At 32.9% G+C, this 8,659-nt stretch overlaps 1 pseudogene; it reads right to left on the reverse strand.

The window, feature by feature from the left end:
• Window positions 1-5,650: 5,650 nt before the first annotated feature.
• On the reverse strand, window positions 5,651-5,769 carry LOC111732641 (annotated as a pseudogene).
• Between the last annotated feature and the right edge of the window lie 2,890 nt (window positions 5,770-8,659).

The following is an 8,659-nucleotide window of genomic DNA, read 5'->3' on the forward strand; positions in this document are numbered from 1 at the left end:
GTGATACCACTTCTTGGTACTTATTCAAAAAAACCCAAAACACTACTTTGAAAGGACATGTGCATCCATATGTTCATTTCAGTATTATTTACACTAGTTAAGGTATGGAGGCAACCTGGTGTCTGTCAGTGGAAGAATGGATAAAGAGGTGGTGGTACATATATATAGAATGGACTATTACTCATATAAAAGAATAAAATCTTGCCACCTTCAAGAACATGGATGGACCTAGAGAGTATTGTTCTTAGTAGGGTAAGTCAGTTAGATAAAGACCCATGCTGTATGATTTTACTTATGTAAGGAATCAAAAGAACAAAATTAACGATGAAACAAACAGAAACAAATTCATACATAAAGAGAACTTTTTGAAGGTTCCCAGGTGGTATGGGTAAAAAAGTTAAAGGGATTAAAAAATTAAAAAAATGTAGTTACAAAATAGTCATGGGGCTATAGTACATAGCATAAAGAATATAGTCAATAATATTGTAATAACTATGTTTGGTGTCAGAGGGATACCAGATTTATTAAGATGATCACTTAATAGGTTATAGATGTCTAATCAGTATATTGTACACCCAAAACTTTGATAATTTTGTATGTCAACTGTAATTAAAAAATAAAAAAAATATTGAAAATATAAAATGGAGTGAAGAATTTTTTTAATTCACTTTTCAAAATATTGATTTATAAAAATTAATGCTTCACAAGTAATACTAAAATCTCTTTTGATGCTCCCACTCCTAGTTTTTGTTCCCTCCCCTCTCTCCTTTCAAAAAAATGTTTTCTTTCTGTTTTTTTTATGAATTTCTATGAACATGTAGAAAATGTATAGTATGCATATGGAATTTAAAATATATATATTTTATCTTATTAGACATATTCCTGTAACTAACTTTTTTCTTTCTAGAATGTATGTTGGAGATTTTTAAACTAAGTTCTATCTTGTTAAAGATCTCCATGTTGGATATCTAAACTTAGTTGAATCTCATTTTTTTAGCATTCATGGTAAAATAAAATCAAATAAACTGCAGTCTATGCAGCCAATTCACTAAATAGTCTCACATTGACTAAGAACAATAACCTTCAAGTCAAATGGCTGGTCTCAGATTTGGGGACCTTAGGGCAAGTTACTTAATTTCTCTGTGACTCAATTTTTTTCTCTCATCAAAATGAAGATAATAATACTTTCCTCATATGGTTTTTGTGGAGATTAAATGCAGTAATACTTGTAAAACCCTTAAGATAGTGCCTGCCACATGAGAATCATGCATTAAACATCAACTATTACTTACTATTCATGAATATTCACTTTATTTCTAGTTTTTAAATACTACAAAAACTGATTTACAATCTGACTAGATTGATCTTTAATGATTGAATACATTCAGTATATGCTTTTTTGAGTATGTGTATGAACAGGTTTTTTCTTTTCTTTTCTTTTTTTTTTTTTTCCAGTACATACCAAGTGGAGAAGTTGCTGAGTTAAAAAAGCATACCTATATCTTATTTTGTTTCAATTTTTATATCCATGTTAACTAGAGAGGCTAAGAATGTCATAAATTTATTGTTATTTTCTATTACATTTTTTGTTATTTTTCTCTCCATATCTTTTTTTTTTCTTATTGACTTTGTAGTACTTTTAAAATATTTTCTGGATATTTTTATTAATTATATACATTATATATATCTTCCTTTAATCTGTCACATGTTTTTTAAAAAACAAACATTTTAAATTTTGATATAGTAAAACATTAATTGTTTTCCTTGGTATGTTATGCTTTCTTTGTTTATGCAGTTCTTCACTATTCCAAGGTCATATCATATTCTTCTATATTTCTTTTTTTTATTTTTATATTCACTTTTAAAACATTTATGTTGATGAACCTAAAAACAAATGTTTTGTTAATGGTATAAGCTTAAAATCTAACATAATTCTGTCATAGAATAATTAATTTTAAAAATGCATTTATTGAATAGCTCATTCTTTCTCCTGATTTAACATGCATGTTGCATTTTTCTTACTAATATCACATTACTAATATATTATCACATTATGTAACACACACAATTGTATGTATTAACTGAACTCTCTAATGTTTTCTAATAATACCTTATTATTTTAATTACTTGAACCTCAAGTTAATTTTTTATAAAAGATAGGGGAAGACTAACCAATTTGTTATCCGCTTTGAAAATTATCTTGGCTATTTTTTGATATTTACTCTTTCTTTTGAATTTTAGGAAAAACTTGACATATTTCATAAACATCCTGCTCAGTTATGTTATATTATTAGTTCGAATAGTTTATCAGCCAATTCTCCTGGATTTCTACATAGAAAAACACTTAATCTGGGTTCAAGATGGCAGTATGGAAAGACTCTGTACTCGGAAACCCCAATGAATAAAACAAATTTACAGCTACATATGGAATATTTTTTTCTCTGTAGAGGACCTTAGAGCTAGATGAAGAATGCCTTTGCAACAAAAATATATATATATATAAAAAGAAATGCATCAAGACAGATAGGAGAGACAGAGACACAATCTCACCTGGGACACCACCTTAGGTGCAGCGACCCACAACTGGGAGGAATCCAAAAAAATGTGTAACTCTCCCTCGAAGAGTGAAGGGACTGTGCCCCACATCAGCATTCCAACCCTGGGATCTGGCACCAAAAGGATAAAATGTCCGTCTTTTAAAATTAATAGGAATTAAGTCCAGGAGAACTATAGAACAAAAGAAACATAGGGAATAAAGAATCTATTTTTAAAGGGCTTGTGCACAGACCTACTCACCACAAGACCTAGTCACCACAAGGTCCAATGTAAGCAACAGTTCGAAAAGTGCCTAAATGATAAATGAGGAAACCCCACTTACTAAATTTAAAGTAACTACTAGAGAGGCAGGAACCTGCTCGGACATTATCCTGGGATGGAAGTGATAGAGAGAACCATTTTTTCAATCTCACTCAAATTTGCTGGTATCTGAGTTGGCAGGCACCATTTTTGGTGCCCTACTGCTAATATGCTAGCCATAGCGGCTATGCTCTATCCACCATATACCACAACTGGGGTGGACTAGTGCCCCATGCCCCACATTCTCCATGTAGCAGCCACACCACAACAGAGTTGGGCAAGCACCATGCACCCATCTGAACCCATGCAGCAGCCATGCTACAACTGGCTGGGTAAGCAACCCAAGTTCCTACCGTATCCATGCAGCAACCATGTTGAAACCAGGCCAGGCAAGAACCCCACACCCCACACAGTATCCAAGCCACAACTGGAATGGATGAGTGTATCATGCCTTTTTCATCCCTTGGTGTAGCCTTAGCTTCACCACAGCCAACAGGTGCATGCAGCCCACATGAGGAATCCTCCTCGAGCATTTGGCTCTAATGACTAGAGTAGATTGCACCTCTGGGCCATAAAGATCATTTCCTATGCAGGATTACTCTTTCAGGGCTGGGAGAAGTAGCTTTTTGCCTAATACATATAGACAAACACACTGAGTCAGACCACGTGAGAAGACAAAAGAATATGTTCCAAATAGAAAAACAAAACAAACCCCCAGAAAAGACCTTAATAAGACAAAGATAAGCAATTTACCTTATACATAGTTCAAAATAATGATCATAAATATGCTTACTGAACTTGAGTGAAGAATAGATGAACATAGCAAGAATGTCAACAAAGCGATTAAAAAAAAAACATAAAAAGTACCAAACATAAGTGTGCCCTGAGCCTTTTGCTGAGCTGTACTGTAGGCCCAGTACTGGTGGGCAGCTGGCCTCAATTCACAGTGTGGCCTCTCTTGTGTGCCTTATGATCTAGCACAGGCAGATTCCAATCCATGGATAACTTTGTAGCTCCTAACAGGTAGCCCTTGGCCAGTTACAGGCAGCAGGTGAACTTCACCTGCACAGAGACCCTCCCAAGGGATCCCAGAACCAACACACCTGGAGGGCGGAAACACACCAGAACAGAGCACTACCTGAGTAGCCCCACAAGCAGCACACACAAAGGGTGATTTTAACAGGCACACAAGACTATGGGGCAAACTCATACCATGGTATCAGCTCCCACACAACAATTCATACACTGTGGTCATGACCAATCCTCAGAGCCAGTTAGCTTGAAAGTCAATCCCAGACCCTAACATGCCAAGAACAATCAACGTTTAACTACAATAGCAGGAACCACACAATTCTCACAAGGAACACTTCTGAAGCATCTAGCTTATGTGATTGAAAAGACTGCACCACTAGGCCACACAGAGCATCTACTACATAAGGCCACCCTGACAAGACTGGGAGAAGTAGCAGATTTACCTAATACATAGAAACAAACACTGAGAGACAGCCAAAATGAGAAAACAAAGAAATATATCCAAAATGAAAGAACAGAAGAAAACTCCAGAAAACGAACTAAATAAAATGGAAGCAAACAACCCAACAGATACAGAGTTCAAAACAATGGTTATAAGAATGCTCAAGTAATTAGCAAGAACATCAACAAAGAGTAAGTATATATAAACAAAACCATAAAGACCATAAAAAGACCAGTCTGAAATAAAAAATACAATAACTGAAATGAAGAATACACTAGAATAAATCAATAGCAGATGAAGCAGAGGATCAAACCTTCAATTTAAGAAACAATGTAGCAGAAATCACCCAATCAAAACAGAAAAAAGAAAACAAGAATAAAAAAGAAGATAGTTTAAGAGACTTCTGGGACAAAATTAAGCATAACAATATTTGTATTATAGAAAAAAGAAAAAAAGAGCAAAGGATTGAGAACTTGTTTGAAGAAATAATGACAGAAAACTTGCTAACTTGGAGAAGGAAAGATATACAAGCCCAAGAAGCACAGAGAGTTCCAAACAAGATGAACGCAAAGAGATCCACACAAAGACACATTATAATGAAAATGGCAAAGATTAAAGATAAAGAGAGAATCTTAAAAGCAGCAAAAGAAAGACAACTAATCACTTACAAGGGAACTCCTGAAAGCTGTTTCCTGATTTCTCAACAGAAACATTTCAGGCCAGAAGAGATTCACACAAAATATTCCAAGTGATGAAAAGCAAGTACCTCTAACCAAGACTACTCTACCCAACAAGGCTATCATTTAAAATTGAGGTTGAGATAATGAATTTCTCAGACAAGAAAAAGCCAAAAGGATTCGTCACCACCAAGCCAGTATTACAAGAAATGTTAAATGGACTCCTTTAAGTAGAAAAAGGGGAAAAACATAAATATGAATAATAAAATGGCAATAACTATGTAAGCATCAATAATCATTTTAAATACAAATGGATTAAATGCTCCAATCAAGACATAGGGTAGCTGAATAGATAAGAAAAGAAAACCCATACATATGCTGTCCACAAGAGTCATTTCAGATCGAAAGACACACACATTGAAAGCAAAGGGATTGAAAAAGATACTTTATGCAAATGGATATGAAAAGAAAAGCTGGGGTAGCAATACATATACCAGACAAAATAGACTTCATTATTTATTGATTTGTTTGTCTATTTTTTTGGTGAGGCAACCCTTGATTGACCTCACAGATTGCAAGGACCTTGTCATCTTACAATCCCTTTTTAAAAAATTTTTATTATTATTTTTTTTATTATTTTTTACGCCTACAGCACCTGATCTTCCTAGATGGTCTCTCATCCATGTACTAACCAGGCCCAACCCTGCTTAGCTTTCGAGATCAGACGGGATCAGGCTTGTTCAGGGTGGCATGGCTGTAGACCAAAATAGACTTTAAAACATAGGCTATAGTAATGGAGACAAAGAAGGGCATTACATAATGATAAAGGGATCAGTCCACCAAAGGGATATAACTCTAGTAAACATGTATGCACCCAACACGGGAGCACCTAAATACATAAAGTAAATATTGACTGATATAAAGGGAGAGATCAACAGGAATACAGTCATAGTAGAGGACTTTAACAAACCATTGACAACAATGAAGAAATATTCCAGGGAGAAAATCAACAAGGAAGTAGTGGCCTTAATTGACACACTACACAACATGGATTTAATTGATATTTTTAGAGCATTTCAAACAAAAGCAATTCAAAAATATATTCTTTTCAAGTGCATATGGTGTGTTGTCCAAGATAGGTCACATGTTAGGCCACAGAACAAGTCTTAGAAAATTTAAGTATCATCTTCAACCACAATTGTTTAAAACTAAAAATCAATTACAATTAAAAAAAAAACTCAAAAACACACATTAAAGCTAAATAACATTCTACTAAACAATGTATGGGTTAACGACGAGATCAAAGAATTCAAAAGATACCTTGAGATAAATGAAAATAAAAGCACAATGCCCCCAAATCCATGAGAAACAGCGAAAGCAGTCCTAATAGGGAAATTTATAGCAATACAGGTCTACCTCAAAAAACAAGAAAAATCTCAAATAAATAATTTACCCTTACATTTAAAGGAAGTAGACAAAAAAAAAAAAAAGAAAAAAAAAGAAAACAATGAAGGCCAAAGTGAGTATAAGGGAACAAATAATAAAGATTAAAATGGGAAAAAAAAAAAACAAATACAGTCTAAAAAAAAGAACAGTGAAACCAAAGATAAACAACATTGATAAATCATTAACCAAATTCATCAGAGAGAGAGAAAGAGAAAGAGAGGAGAGTAGACACAAATAAAGAAAAAAAGAAATAAAAAAGAAGTGACAACTGACACTGCAGATATACAAAGGATTTAAAAAAAATACTACAAGTAATTATATACCAACAAATTGAACAGTCTGGAAGAAACGGATAAATTCCTAGAAACATAAAATCCTGCAAGATTGAATGAAAAAGAAACAGTAAATCTAAACTGACTGATTACTACTAACAAAATCAAATTGTAATCAAAACACTCCCAACAAACGAAAGTCCTGAATGAGAAGGCTTCACAGATTAATTTTACCAAACACTGAAAGAAGAATTAACACCTTAATTCTCAAGCTATTCCAAGAAATTTCAAGAAGAGAGGAAGCTTCCAATCTCATTTTCCAAGACCACAGTTATGCTGATACCAAAGACATTACAAAAAATGATTATAGGCCGATATCTCTGATGACATAGATGCAATAATCCTCAACAAAATATTAGCAAACCAAATTCAGCAATATATTTAAAAAATCATACACCATGATCAAGTTGAATTTATTCCTGGAATGCAAAGTTAATTCAATATTCACAAATCAATTAATAAAATTAAAAAATAAAATGATACGGTTATATCAATAGATGCCCCCCAAAAAACATGTAAAACAATCCAGAATCCATTTATTATTATTAAAAAAAAAACTTTCAACAAAGTGGGAATAGAGGGAATGTACATAAACATAATAAAGGCCATATATGAAAAACCCACAGCTAACATCATACTCAACCAGGAAAATCTAAAATATTTTTCTTAGGATCAGAAACAAGACAAGGAAGTCTACTTTCACCACTTTTATTCAACAGAGTATTCTAGTTATAGAAATCAGACAAAAAAAAAATGAAAGACATCCAAATTTGAAAAGAAGTAAAATTAATATCATTTGCAGATGACATAATAGTATATATAAAGAACTATAAAAATTCCACTAAAAAAACTGTTAGAACTGATAAATGAATTCAGTAAAATAGCAGGATACAAAATTAATATTCTGAAATCAGTTATGTTTTTACACATCAGTAAATAAACTGTCAGAAAGAAAAATTAAGAAAACAATTCCATTTATAATCATATCAGAAAATAAAATACTTAGGAATAAATTTAACCAAGGAGCTAAAAGACCTGTACTCAGAAAATTATAAGACATTGAAGAAATTGAAGAAGATATAAATAAATGGAGATATATACCATGTTCATGGATAGGAAGAATTAACATCATTAAAAATGTCCATACTACCCAAAGTAATCTATAGATTCAATGCAAACTCTATCAAAATATCAATGGTATTTTTCACAGAAATAGAAGAAATAAATCTAAGATTTTTATGAAACTACCAAAGACCCCGAATAGTCACAGTAGTCTTGAGAAAGAATAAATTTGGAGGTATCACGCTACCTGTATATCAAACTATACTACAAGGCTACAGTAATCAAAACAGCATGGTACTGGCATAAAAACAGACACTTAGGTCAATGGAACAGAATAGTGAGCCCAGAAATAATTCCATGCCAGTATGGTCATTTAAACTGTGACAAAGGAGGCAAGAGTATACAATAAGGTATGGACGGTCTATTCGCTGAATGGTATTGGGAAAACTGGACAGATATATGCAAAAAATAAAAATAAAACTGGACCACCTTCTTATAATATATAAATAAATAAACTCAAAATAGATTAAAGACTAAATGTAAGATTCAGAATAATAAAATTCCTAGAAAAAAAAAAAAACATAGGCAGTAAACTCTCTGACATTGCTCTTAGTAATTTTTTTTTTTCCTGGTATATCTCCTTGGGCTAGGGGAACAAAAAAAAAAATATGCAAATGGAATGACCTCAAACTAAAAAGTGTATTCAAAACAAAGGAAACCATCAACAAAACGAAAAGAAAACCGACTGAATGGGACAAGATAGTCACCAATTATACACTTGATAAGAGGTTAATATTCAAAAAAAAATTACG

This window comes from Pteropus vampyrus, unplaced genomic scaffold (genome assembly GCF_000151845.1).
Source record: "Pteropus vampyrus isolate Shadow unplaced genomic scaffold, Pvam_2.0 Scaffold477, whole genome shotgun sequence".
Lineage (NCBI taxonomy): Eukaryota > Metazoa > Chordata > Mammalia > Chiroptera > Pteropodidae > Pteropus > Pteropus vampyrus.